General features: G+C 55.5%; 1 long non-coding RNA gene across 1 annotated transcript; it reads right to left on the reverse strand.

The window, feature by feature from the left end:
* Nucleotides 1–1,170: 1,170 nt before the first annotated feature.
* Nucleotides 1,171–12,906, reverse strand: LOC130277002 (uncharacterized). The gene is made up of 4 exons (XR_008845330.1): nucleotides 12,395–12,906; nucleotides 3,315–3,413; nucleotides 2,245–2,343; nucleotides 1,171–1,271 (listed from the first exon to the last, which is right to left on the reverse strand). It is a non-coding gene; the product is annotated as an uncharacterized LOC130277002 (long non-coding RNA).
* Nucleotides 12,907–13,184: the final 278 nt, after the last annotated feature.

Raw genomic sequence — 13,184 nt, forward strand, 5'->3', positions numbered from 1 at the left:
TTTAGCGTATTTACTGTAGTGTTCTGTCAGCGCAGTTTTAGCTTATTTAGTGTAACTTAGTGTTAGCGCAGTTTTAGCGTATTTAGTGTAGCGTAATGTTAGCGCAGTTGTAGCATATTTAGCGTAGCTTACTGTTAGCGCAGTTTTATCGTATTTAGCGTAGTGTAGTGTTAGCGCAGGTTTAGCGTATTTAGCGCAGCGTAGTGTTAGTGCAGGTTTAGCGTATTTAGCAGAGTTTAGTGTAAGCGCAGTTTTAGCGTATTTAGCGTAGCTTACTGTTAGCGCAGTTTTAGCGTATTTAGCGTAGCTTAGTGTTAGCGCAGGTTTAGCATATTTAGTGTAGCTTAGTGTTAGCGCAGTTTTAGCGTATTTAGTGTAGCGTAATGTTAGCGCAGTTGTAGCATATTTAGCGTAGCTTACTGTTAGCGCAGTTTTAGCATATTTAGTGTAGCTTAGTGTTAGCGCAGTTTTAGCGTATTTAGTGTAGTGTAGTGTTAGCGCAGTTTTAGCTTATTTAGCGTAGCTTACTGTTAGCGCAGTTTTAGCATATATAGCGTAGCTTAGTGTTAGCGCAGGTTTAGTGTATTTAGAGTAGTTTAGTGTTAGCGCAGGTTTAGCGTATTTAGCGTAGCCTAGTGTTAGTGCAGTTTTAGCGTAGTTTAGTATTAGTGCAGTTTTAGCGTATTTAGCGTAGCTTACTATTAGCGCAGTTTTAGCGTATTTAGCGTAGCTTAGTGTTAGCGCAGGTTTAGCATATTTAGCGTAGTGTTAGTGCAGTTTTAGCATAGCTTAGTGTTAGCGCAGTTTTAGCGTATTTAGTGTAGCTTAGTGTTAGCACAGTTTTTTAGCGTATTTAGCGTAGCGTACTATTAGCGCAGTCTTAGAGTAGTAGGTGCAGCATATTGTTAGTGCAGTTTTAGCATAGTTGGCGTAGTTGTACGCAGGTGTAGTCAGCTAACTTAGTTTTACAGGCAGATAAAGCATAGTTTAGAGCAGTGTTTCCCAACCTTTTTCGTGTCGGGGCACACCTCGAAAAAAAAAAAATTCGCGGTGCACCGCTACAGAAGTTGACGATCAAAAAAAAAAAGGGGGAAATGGTAAAAAATGCAATGCACTATATCTATTTATCAGTGGGTATGTAGTTTAAAGTGCTGCTTTATACAGCAACTCACCAATGACGTCTTCTCTAATTTGCAATGTTGTCTTCTCTTCTCCATCTTGTCCGGGCCATCCTCACGATTTCTTCCACACACAATTCTTCACCGTTAAACCTGCAAAACAAATCTATTAGGCTTTTTTTTAAATGGGTGACAGAGGGGTGTAGAAGAGTGTACATGGGTGACAGAGGGATTTAGAGGGGTGGACATGGGTGACAAAGGGGTTTAGAGGAGCGTACAGAGGGGTGTACAGGAGCGTACATGGGTGACAGAGGTGTAGAGGAGTGGACAGAGGGGTGTAGAGGGGTGTAGAGGAGCGTACATGGGTGAAAGGGGTGTAGAGGAGTGGACAGAGGGGTGTAGAGGAGCATACATGGGTGACAGGGGTGTAGAGGAGTGGACAGAGGGGTGTAGAGGAGCGTACATGGGTGACAGGGGTGTAGAGGAGTGGACAGAGGGGTGTAGAGGAGCATACATGGGTGACAAAGGGGAGTAGAGGAGTGGACAAAGGGGTGTAGAGGAGCATACATGGGTGACAGGGGTGTAGAGGAGTGGACAGAGGGGTGTAGAGGAGCGTACATGGGTGACAGGGGTGTAGAGGAGTGGACGAAGGGGTGTAGCGCAGTTTTAGCGTATTTAGCGTAGCTTAGTGTTAGCGCAGGTTTAGCATATTTAGCGTAGTGTTAGTGCAGTTTTAGCATAGCTTAGTGTTAGCGCAGTTTTAGCGTATTTAGTGTAGCTTAGTGTTAGCACAGTTTTGTAGCGTATTTAGCGTAGCGTACTATTAGCGCAGTCTTAGAGTAGTAGGTGCAGCGTAGTGTTAGTGCAGTTTTAGCATAGTTGGCGTAGTTGTACGCAGGTGTAGTCAGCTAACTTAGTTTTACAGGCAGATAAAGCATAGTTTAGAGCAGTGTTTCCCAACCTTTTTCGTGTCGGGGCACACCTCGAAAAAAAAAAAATTCCGCGGGGCACCGCTACAGAAGTTGACGAGCAAAAAAAAAAGGGGGAAATGGTAAAAAATGCAATGCACTATATCTATTTATCAGTGGGTATGTAGTTTAAAGTGCTGCTTTATACAGCAACTCACCAATGACGTCTTCTCTAATTTGCAATGTTGTCTTCTCTTCTCCATCTTGTCCGGGCCATCATCACGATTTCTTCCACACACAATTTTTCACCGTTAAACCTTAGGCTTTTTTTTTAAATGGGTGACAGAGGGGTGTAGAAGAGTGTACATGGGTGACAGAGGGATTTAGAGGGGTGGACATGGGTGACAAAGGGGTTTAGAGGAGCGTACAGAGGGGTGTACAGGAGCGTACATGGGTGACAGAGGTGTAGAGGAGTGGACAGAGGGGTGTAGAGGAGTGGACAGAGGGGTGTAGAGGAGCGTACATGGGTGAAAGGGGTGTAGAGGAGTGGACAGAGGGGTGTAGAGGAGCATACATGGGTGACAGGGGTGTAGAGGAGTGGACAGAGGGGTGTAGAGGAGCGTACATGGGTGACAGGGGTGTAGAGGAGTGGACAGAGGGGTGTAGAGGAGCATACATGGGCGACAAAGGGGAGTAGAGGAGTGGACAAAGGGGTGTAGAGGAGCATACATGGGTGACAGGGGTGTAGAGGAGTGGACAGAGGGGTGTAGAGGAGCGTACATGGGTGACAGGGGTGTAGAGGAGTGGACGAAGGGGTGTAGCGCAGTTTTAGCGTATTTAGCGTAGCTTAGTGTTAGCGCAGGTTTAGCATATTTAGCGTAGTGTTAGTGCAGTTTTAGCATAGCTTAGTGTTGGCGCAGTTTTAGCGTATTTAGTGTAGCTTAGTGTTAACACAGTTTTTTAGCGTATTTAGCGTAGCGTACTATTAGCGCAGTCTTAGAGTAGTAGGTGCAGCGTAGTGTTAGTGCAGTTTTAGCATAGTTGGCGTAGTTGTACGCAGGTGTAGTCAGCTAACTAAGTTTTACAGGCAGATAAAGCATAGTTTAGAGCAGTGTTTCCCAACCTTTTTCGTGTCGGGGCACACCTCGAAAAAAAAAAAATTCCGCGGGGCACCGCTACAGAAGTTGACGAGCAAAAAAAAAAGGGGGAAATGGTAAAAAATGCAATGCACTATATCTATTTATCAGTGGGTATGTAGTTTAAAGTGCTGCTTTATACAGCAACTCACCAATGAAGTCTTCTCTAATTTGCAATGTTGTCTTCTCTTCTCCATCTTGTCCGGGCCATCATCACGATTTCTTCCACACACAATTTTTCACCGTTAAACCTGCAAAACAAATCTATTAGGCTTTTTTTTTAATGGGTGACAGAGGGGTGTAGAAGAGTGTACATGGGTGACAGAGGGATGTAGAGGGGTGGACATGGGTGACAAAGGGGTTTAGAGGAGCGTACAGAGGGGTGTACAGGAGCATCCATGGGTGACAGAGGTGTAGAGGAGTGGACAGAGGGGTGTAGAGGAGCGTATATGGGTGAAAGGGGTGTAGAGGAGTGGACAGAGGGGTGTAGAGGAGCATACATGGGTGACAGGGGTGTAGAGGAGTGGACAGAGGGGTGTAGAGGAGTGTACATGGGTGACAGGGGTGTAGAGGAGTGGACAGAGGGGTGTAGAGGAGTGGACAGAGGGGTGCAGAGGAGCGTACATGGGTGACAGGGGTGTAGAGGAGTGTACAGAGGGGTATAGAGGAGTGTACATGGGTGACAGGGGTGTAGAGGAGTGTACAGGAGTGGAGAGAGGGGTGTAGAGGAGCGTACATGGGTGACAGGGGTGTAGAGGAGTGGACAGAGAGGTGTAGAGGAGCAGACAGAGGGGTGCAGAGGAGCGTACATGGGTGACAGGGGTTTACAGGAGTGGAGAGAGGGGTGTAGAGGAGCGTACATGGGTGACAGGGGTGTAGAGGAGTGGACAGAGAGGTGTAGAGGAGCGTACATGGGTGACAGGGGTGTAGAGGAGTGGAGAGAGGGGTGTAGAGGAGCGTACATGGGTGACAGGGGTGTAGAGGAGCGTACATGGGTGACAGGGGTGTAGAGGAGTGTACAGAGGGGTGTAGAGGAGTGGAGAGAGGGATGTAGAGGAGCGTACATGGGTGACAGGGGTGTAGAGGAGTGGACAGAGAGGTGTAGAGGAGCAGACAGAGGGGTGCAGAGGAGCAGACAGAGGGGTGCAGAGGAGCGTACATGGGTAACAGGGGTGTAGAGGAGTGGAGAGAGGGGTGTAGAGGAGCGTACATGGGTGACAGGGGTGTAGAGGAGCGTACATGGGTGACAGGGGTGTAGAGGAGTGTACAGAGGGGTGTAGAGGAGTGGAGAGAGGGATGTAGAGGAGCGTACATGGGTGACAGGGGTGTAGAGGAGTGTACAGAGGGGTGTAGAGGAGTGGAGAGAGGGATGTAGAGGAGCGTACATGGGTGACAGGGGTGTAGAGGAGTGGACAGAGAGGTGTAGAGGAGTGGACAGAAAGGTGTAGAGGAGTGGACAGAAAGGTGTAGAGGAGCGTACATGGGTTAAAGGGGTGTAGAGGAGCGGACAGAGGGGTGTAGAGGAGCGTACATGGATGACAGGGGTGTAGAGGAGCGTACATGGGTGACAGGGGTGTAGAGGAGTGTACAGAGGGGTGTAGAGAAGCAGACATGGGTGACGGGTGTAGAGAAGTGGACAGAGGGGTGTAGAGGAGCGTACATGGGTGACAGGGGTGTAGAGGAGCAGACAGAGGGGTGTAGAGGAGCGTACATGGGTGACAGGGGTGTAGAGGAGTGTAGAGAAGCAGACATGGGTGACAGGGGTGTAGAGGAGTGTACATGGGTGACAGGGGTGTACATGGGTGTAGAGGAGTGTACATGGGTTAAAGGGGTGTAGAGGAGTGGACAGAGGGGTGTAGAGGAGTGTACATGGGTGACGGGTGTAGAGGAGTGTACATGGGTGACAGGGGTGTAGAGGAGCGTACATGGGTGACGGGTGTAGAGGAGTGTACAGAGGGGTGGAGAGGAGTGGAGAGAGGGGTGTAGAGGAGCGTACATGGGTGACAGGGGTGTAGAGGAGTGGACAGAGAGGTGTAGAGGAGCAGACAGAGGGGTGCAGAGGAGCGTACATGGGTGACAGGGGTGTAGAGAAGCAGACATGGGTGACAGGGGTGTAGAGGAGTGGACAGAGGGGTGTAGAGGAGAGTACATGGGTGACAGAGGTGTAGAGGAGTGGACAGGGGGGTGTAGAGGAGTGTACAGAGGGGTGTAGAGGAGTGTACATGGGTGACAGGGGTGTAGAGAAGCAGACATGGGTGACAGGGGTGTAGAGGAGTGGACAGAGGGGTGTAGAGGAGTGGACAGAGGGGTGTAGAGGAGAGTACATGGGTGACAGGGGTGTAGAGGAGTGGACAGGGGTGTAGAGGAGTGTACATGGGTGACAGGGGTGTAGAGGAGTGGACAGAGGGGTGTAGAGGAGTGGACAGAGAGGTGTAGAGGAGTGGACAGAGGGGTGCAGAGGAGCGTACATGGGTGACAGGGGTGTAGAGGAGTGTACAGAGGGGTATAGAGGAGTGTACATGGGTGACAGGGGTGTAGAGGAGTGTACAGGAGTGGAGAGAGGGGTGTAGAGGAGCGTACATGGGTGACAGGGGTGTAGAGGAGTGGACAGAGAGGTGTAGAGGAGCAGACAGAGGGGTGCAGAGGAGCGTACATGGGTGACAGGGGTTTACAGGAGTGGAGAGAGGGGTGTAGAGGAGCGTACATGGGTGACAGGGGTGTAGAGGAGTGGACAGAGAGGTGTAGAGGAGCAGACAGAGGGGTGCAGAGGAGCGTACATGGGTGACAGGGGTGTAGAGGAGTGGAGAGAGGGGTGTAGAGGAGCGTACATGGGTGACAGGGGTGTAGAGGAGCGTACATGGGTGACAGGGGTGTAGAGGAGTGTACAGAGGGGTGTAGAGGAGTGGAGAGAGGGATGTAGAGGAGCGTACATGGGTGACAGGGGTGTAGAGGAGTGGACAGAGAGGTGTAGAGGAGCAGACAGAGGGGTGCAGAGGAGCAGACAGAGGGGTGCAGAGGAGCGTACATGGGTAACAGGGGTGTAGAGGAGTGGAGAGAGGGGTGTAGAGGAGCGTACATGGGTGACAGGGGTGTAGAGGAGCGTACATGGGTGACAGGGGTGTAGAGGAGTGTACAGAGGGGTGTAGAGGAGTGGAGAGAGGGATGTAGAGGAGCGTACATGGGTGACAGGGGTGTAGAGGAGTGTACAGAGGGGTGTAGAGGAGTGGAGAGAGGGATGTAGAGGAGCGTACATGGGTGACAGGGGTGTAGAGGAGTGGACAGAGAGGTGTAGAGGAGTGGACAGAGAGGTGTAGAGGAGCGTACATGGGTTAAAGGGGTGTAGAGGAGCGGACAGAGGGGTGTAGAGGAGCGGACATGGATGACAGGGGTGTAGAGGAGCGTACATGGGTGACAGGGGTGTAGAGGAGTGTACAGAGGGGTGTAGAGAAGCAGACATGGGTGACGGGTGTAGAGAAGTGGACAGAGGGGTGTAGAGGAGCGTACATGGGTGACAGGGGTGTAGAGGAGCAGACAGAGGGGTGTAGAGGAGCGTACATGGGTGACAGGGGTGTAGAGGAGTGTAGAGAAGCAGACATGGGTGACAGGGGTGTAGAGGAGTGTACATGGGTGACAGGGGTGTACATGGGTGTAGAGGAGTGTACATGGGTGACAGGGGTGTACATGGGTGACAGAGGGGAGTAGAGGAGTGTACATGGGTGACAGGGGTGTACATGGGTGACAGAGGGGTGTAGAGGAGTGTACATGGGTGACAGGGGTGTACATGGGTGACAGAGGGGTGTAGAGGAGTGTACATGGGTGACGGGTGTACATGGGTGACAGAGGGGTGTAGAGGAGTGTACATGGGTGACAGGGGTGTAGAGAAGCAGACATGGGTGACAGGGGTGTAGAGGAGTGGACAGAGGGGTGTAGAGGAGTGTACATGGGTGACGGGTGTAGAGGAGTGTACATGGGTGACAGGGGTGTAGAGGAGCGTACATGGGTGACGGGTGTAGAGGAGTGGACAGAGAGGTTTAGAGGAGCGAACAGAGGGGTGTAGAGGAGCGTACATGGGTGACAGGGGTGTAGAGGAGTGGACAGAGAGGTGTAGAGGAACGGACAGAGAGGTGTAGAGGAGCGGACAGAGGGGTGTAGAGAAGCGTACATGGGTGACAGGGGTGTAGAGGAGCAGACAGAGGGGTGTAGAGGAGCGTACATGGGTGACAGGGGTGTAGAGGAGTGGACAGAGAGGTGTAGAGGAACGGACAGAGAGGTGTAGAGGAGCGGACAGAGGGGTGTAGAGAAGCGTACATGGGTGACAGGGGTGTAGAGGAGCAGACAGAGGGGTGTAGAGGAGCGTACATGGGTGACAGGGGTGTAGAGGAGTGGACAGAGAGGTGTAGAGGAGCGGACAGAGAGGTGTAGAGGAGCGGACAGAGGGGTGTAGAGGAGCATACATGGGTGACAGGGGTGTAGAGGAGCAGACAGAGAGGTGTAGAGGAGCGTACATGGGTGACAAAGGGGTGTAGAGGAGTGTACAGAGGGGTTTAGAGGAGTGGACAGAGGGGTATAGAGGAGCGTACATGGGTGACAGGGGTGTAGAAGAGTGGACAGAGAGGTGTAGAGGAGTGGACAGGGGTGCAGAGGAGTGGACATGGGTCGACAGGAGGGTGAACATGGATGACAGAGGGATTACAGAAGGGTGGACGGGGGTGACAGGGATGACAGGAGGGTGGACGGGGGTGGACATGGGTGATGGGGGGTGAACAGGAGTGAAAGGGATGACAGGAGGGTGGACAGGGGTGACAGGAGGGTTGTGGACAGGGGTGACAGGAGGGTGGATGAGGGTGAACATGGGTGACAGGAGGGTGGACAGGGGGGGGGACGGGAGTGAAAGGGATGACAGGAGGGTGGACAGGGGTGACAGGAGGGTGGTGGACAGGGGTGATAGGAGGGTGGATGAGGGTGAACATGGGTGACAGGAGGGGGTGGACGGGAGTGAAAGGGATGACAGGAGGGTGAACATGAGTGTGAACAGGGGTGACAGGAGGGTGGTGAACATGGGTGACAGGAGGGTGAACATGGGTGACAGGAGGGTGAATGAGGGTGCACATGGGTGACAGGAGGGTGGATGGGAGTGAAAGGGATGACAGGAGGGTGAACATGGGTGACAGGAGGGTGGATGGGAGTGAAAGGGATGACAGGAGGGTGAACATGGGTGACAGGAGGGTGGATGAGGGTGAACATGGGTGACAGGAGGGTGGATGGGAGTGAAAGGGATGACAGGAGGGGGTGAACATGGGTGACAGGAGGGTGAACATGGGTGACAGGAGGGTGAACATGGATGACAGGAGGGGGTGAACATGGGTGACAGGAGGGTGAACATGGGTGACAGGAGGGGGGGGCGGACTGGGTGACGGGGGGGGGTGTGGACATGGGTGACAGGGGGGGGTGTGGACATGGGTGACAGGGGGGGTGGACATGGGTGACAGGGGGGGTGGACATGGGTGACAGGGGGTGGACATGGGTGACAGGGGGGTGGACATGGGTGACAGGGGGGGTGGACATGGGTGACAGGGGGGGGTGGACATGGGTGACAGGGGGTGTGTGAACATGGGTGACAGGAGGGGGGGCGGACTGGGTGACAGGGGGGTGTTGACATGGGTGACAGGGGGGGTGAACATGGGTGACAGGAGGGGGTGAACATGGGTGACAGGAGGGGGTGAACATGGGTGACAGGGGTGTACATGGGTGACAGAGGGGAGTAGAGGAGTGTACATGGGTGACAGGGGTGTACATGGGTGACAGAGGGGTGTAGAGGAGTGTACATGGGTGACAGGGGTGTACATGGGTGACAGAGGGGTGTAGAGGAGTGTACATGGGTGACGGGTGTACATGGGTGACAGAGGGGTGTAGAGGAGTGTACATGGGTGACAGGGGTGTAGAGAAGCAGACATGGGTGACAGGGGTGTAGAGGAGTGGACAGAGGGGTGTAGAGGAGTGTACATGGGTGACGGGTGTAGAGGAGTGTACATGGGTGACAGGGGTGTAGAGGAGCGTACATGGGTGACGGGTGTAGAGGAGTGGACAGAGAGGTTTAGAGGAGCGAACAGAGGGGTGTAGAGGAGCGTACATGGGTGACAGGGGTGTAGAGGAGTGGACAGAGAGGTGTAGAGGAACGGACAGAGAGGTGTAGAGGAGCGGACAGAGGGGTGTAGAGAAGCGTACATGGGTGACAGGGGTGTAGAGGAGCAGACAGAGGGGTGTAGAGGAGCGTACATGGGTGACAGGGGTGTAGAGGAGTGGACAGAGAGGTGTAGAGGAACGGACAGAGAGGTGTAGAGGAGCGGACAGAGGGGTGTAGAGAAGCGTACATGGGTGACAGGGGTGTAGAGGAGCAGACAGAGGGGTGTAGAGGAGCGTACATGGGTGACAGGGGTGTAGAGGAGTGGACAGAGAGGTGTAGAGGAGCGGACAGAGAGGTGTAGAGGAGCGGACAGAGGGGTGTAGAGGAGCATACATGGGTGACAGGGGTGTAGAGGAGCAGACAGAGAGGTGTAGAGGAGCGTACATGGGTGACAAAGGGGTGTAGAGGAGTGTACAGAGGGGTTTAGAGGAGTGGACAGAGGGGTATAGAGGAGCGTACATGGGTGACAGGGGTGTAGAAGAGTGGACAGAGAGGTGTAGAGGAGTGGACAGGGGTGCAGAGGAGTGGACATGGGTCGACAGGAGGGTGAACATGGATGACAGAGGGATTACAGAAGGGTGGACGGGGGTGACAGGGATGACAGGAGGGTGGACGGGGGTGGACATGGGTGATGGGGGTGTGAACAGGAGTGAAAGGGATGACAGGAGGGTGGACAGGGGTGACAGGAGGGTTGTGGACAGGGGTGACAGGAGGGTGGATGAGGGTGAACATGGGTGACAGGAGGGTGGACAGGGGGGGGGACGGGAGTGAAAGGGATGACAGGAGGGTGGACAGGGGTGACAGGAGGGTGGTGGACAGGGGTGATAGGAGGGTGGATGAGGGTGAACATGGGTGACAGGAGGGGGTGGACGGGAGTGAAAGGGATGACAGGAGGGTGAACATGAGTGTGAACAGGGGTGACAGGAGGGTGGTGAACATGGGTGACAGGAGGGTGAACATGGGTGACAGGAGGGTGAATGAGGGTGCACATGGGTGACAGGAGGGTGGATGGGAGTGAAAGGGATGACAGGAGGGTGAACATGGGTGACAGGAGGGTGGATGGGAGTGAAAGGGATGACAGGAGGGTGAACATGGGTGACAGGAGGGTGGATGAGGGTGAACATGGGTGACAGGAGGGTGGATGGGAGTGAAAGGGATGACAGGAGGGGGTGAACATGGGTGACAGGAGGGTGAACATGGGTGACAGGAGGGTGAACATGGATGACAGGAGGGGGTGAACATGGGTGACAGGAGGGTGAACATGGGTGACAGGAGGGGGGGGGCGGACTGGGTGACGGGGGGGTGTGGACATGGGTGACAGGGGGGTGTGGACATGGGTGACAGGGGGGGTGGACATGGGTGACAGGGGGGGTGGACATGGGTGACAGGGGGTGGACATGGGTGACAGGGGGGTGGACATGGGTGACAGGGGGGGTGGACATGGGTGACAGGGGGGGGTGGACATGGGTGACAGGGGGTGTGTGAACATGGGTGACAGGAGGGGGGGCGGACTGGGTGACAGGGGGGTGTTGACATGGGTGACAGGGGGGGTGAACATGGGTGACAGGAGGGGGTGAACATGGGTGACAGGAGGGGGTGAACATGGGTGACAGGAGGGGGTGAACATGGGTGACAGGAGGGGGGTGAACATGGGTGACAGGAGGGGGTGAACGGGAGTGAAAGGGATGACAGGAGGGTGAACATGGGTGACAGGAGGGGGAGCGGACTGGGTGACAGGGGGGTGTGGACATAGGTGACAGGGGGTGTGTGAACATGGGTGACAGGGGGGGTGGACATGGGTGACAGGGGGGGTGGACATGGGTGACAGGGGGGGGGACATGGGTGACAGGGGGGAGGTGGACATGGGTGACAGGGGGGTGGACATGGGTGACAGGGGGGGTGGACATGGGTGACAGGGGGGTGGACAAGGGTGACAGGGGGGGGTGGACATGGGTGACAGGGGGGGGTGGACATGGGTGACAGGGGGGGGTGGACATGGGTGACAGGGGGGGTGGACATGGGTGACAGGGGGGGGTTGGACATGGGTGACAGGGGGGGGTGGACATGGGTGACAGGAGGGGGGGCGGACTGGGTGACGGGGTGTGGACATGGGTGACAGGGGGGTGTGAACATGGGTGACAGGAGGGGGTGAACATGGGTGACAGGAGGGGGTGAACATGGATGACAGGAGGGGGTGAACATGGGTGACAGGAGGGGGTGGACATGGGTGACAGGGGGGGGTGGACATGGGTGACAGGGGGGGGTGGACATGGGTGACAGGGGGGGGTGGACATGGGTGAAAGGAGGGGGTGAACATGGGTGACAGGAGGGGGTGAACGGGAGTGAAAGGGATGACAGGAGGGTGAACATGGGTGACAGGAGGGGGGGGCGGACTGGGTGACAGGGGTGTGTGGACATGGGTGACAGGGGGGGTGTGGACATGGGTGACAGGAGGGGGTGAACGGGAGTGAAAGGGATGACAGGAGGGTGAACATGGGTGACAGGAGGGGGGGGTGGACTGGGTGACAGGGGTGTGTGGACATGGGTGACAGGGGGTGTGCGAACATGGGTGACAGGGGGGGTGGACATGGGTGACAGGGGGGTGTGAACATGGGTGACAGGGGGGGTGGACATGGGTGACAGGGGGGGTGGACATGGGTGACAGGGGGGATGGACATGGCTGACAGGGGGGGGTGGACATGGGTGACAGGGGGGGTGGACATGGGTGACAGGGGGGTGGACATGGCTGACAGGGGGGGTGGACATAGGTGACAGGGGGGGTGTGAACATGGGTGACAGGGGGGGTGGACATGGGTGACAGGGGGTGTGTGAACATGGGTGACAGGGGGGGTGGACATGGGTGACGGGGGGGGTGGACATGGGTGACAGGGGGCGCGGACATGGGTGACAGGGGGGGTGGACATGGGTAACAGGGGGCGCGGACATGGGTGACAGGGGGGGGTATACGGTGGACCCCGGTGATGGCGGGGGGGGGGGGGTTGGACAGGGTTCAGAAGGGGTAACAGAGGGGTGGAATGGGTACAATACCTTAAGCAAGCCGGTCCGCGCAGCTTTGCAGGTCCATGGCAGGCACGGGAGTCCGGCGCAGGTGAAGATCGTTCCGCCCCAGGGACCCATTTTCGTCCCACTGCACTGCAAGGTAGAAGGGGGAGGGGGACGCAGGGGACGCAGTGGGGAGGGGGACGCAGGGGACGCAGTGGGGAGGGGGACGCAGGGAACGCAGTGGGGAGGGGAACGCAGGGGACGCAGTGCGGAGGGGGACGCAGGGGATGCAGTGGGGAGGGGGACACAGGGGACGCAGTGGACGCAGTGGGGAGGGGGACGCTGTGTGCGCAGTGCGCACACAGGCTTCCCTTCCCCCCTGCGCCGCCAGTCATAAGCGCGCAGGCCGGGGCGGGATATTTAAAAAAAATAAAAAATAAAAATCACAGCAAAATCCCGCGGCACCACGGCCAGTGGCGAACGGCACACACGTGTGCCGCGGCACCGCGGTTGGGAATCACTGGTTTAGAGAGTGTAGCTTAGTTCTAAAGTGAAGGGGCTACAACTCCCAGCATGCCTAGAGAGCCAAAGGCCGTCCGGGCAGGATGGAAGTTGTAGTTTTGCAAAAGAAGCAGAGGCACTTGCGCTCTGCTACATTAAAGTAACAGAGGCCATTGGGCTCTGCTACTTTAAGGTAGCAGAGGCGAGTACGTCCTTGTATGTCAAAGTAGCAGAGGCAGTTGCGCTCTGCTACGTTAATGCAGTATCCAGCCCTCTGTATAGATGGCTGGATACAGTGATCAGAAGGCCACTTACCCACCTCCGTTCCTGCTCC

This window comes from Hyla sarda, chromosome 6, assembly GCF_029499605.1.
Source record: "Hyla sarda isolate aHylSar1 chromosome 6, aHylSar1.hap1, whole genome shotgun sequence".
NCBI lineage: Eukaryota > Metazoa > Chordata > Amphibia > Anura > Hylidae > Hyla > Hyla sarda.